Source organism: Mastomys coucha, unplaced genomic scaffold (assembly GCF_008632895.1).
Source record: "Mastomys coucha isolate ucsf_1 unplaced genomic scaffold, UCSF_Mcou_1 pScaffold5, whole genome shotgun sequence".
NCBI classification, from domain to species: Eukaryota; Metazoa; Chordata; class Mammalia; order Rodentia; family Muridae; genus Mastomys; species Mastomys coucha.
This window is the reverse complement of record NW_022196911.1, coordinates 95,803,537-95,803,780: the sequence shown is the minus strand read 5'-3', so window position 1 is coordinate 95,803,780 and position 244 is coordinate 95,803,537.

Genomic DNA, 244 nt, shown 5'->3' with positions numbered 1-244 from the left:
TGAAGTAACTCTTCTTTATATGTAGAGAATTTTTTCTTAGGGTGTATAAAAATGCTAAAATAAAAAAATAAAGTTTTCATATCTTGGTTGCTTGAACTTTGTACTATCAACCAAGGTGTGAATGTATGCCTGTCTGTTGGTTGATAAGTCAGTTAGCTTGTCTGCATGTGTGTATATATGAGTATATGTACATATATGTCTATATATGTATCTATGTATATATGCATGTATGTACATATGAATG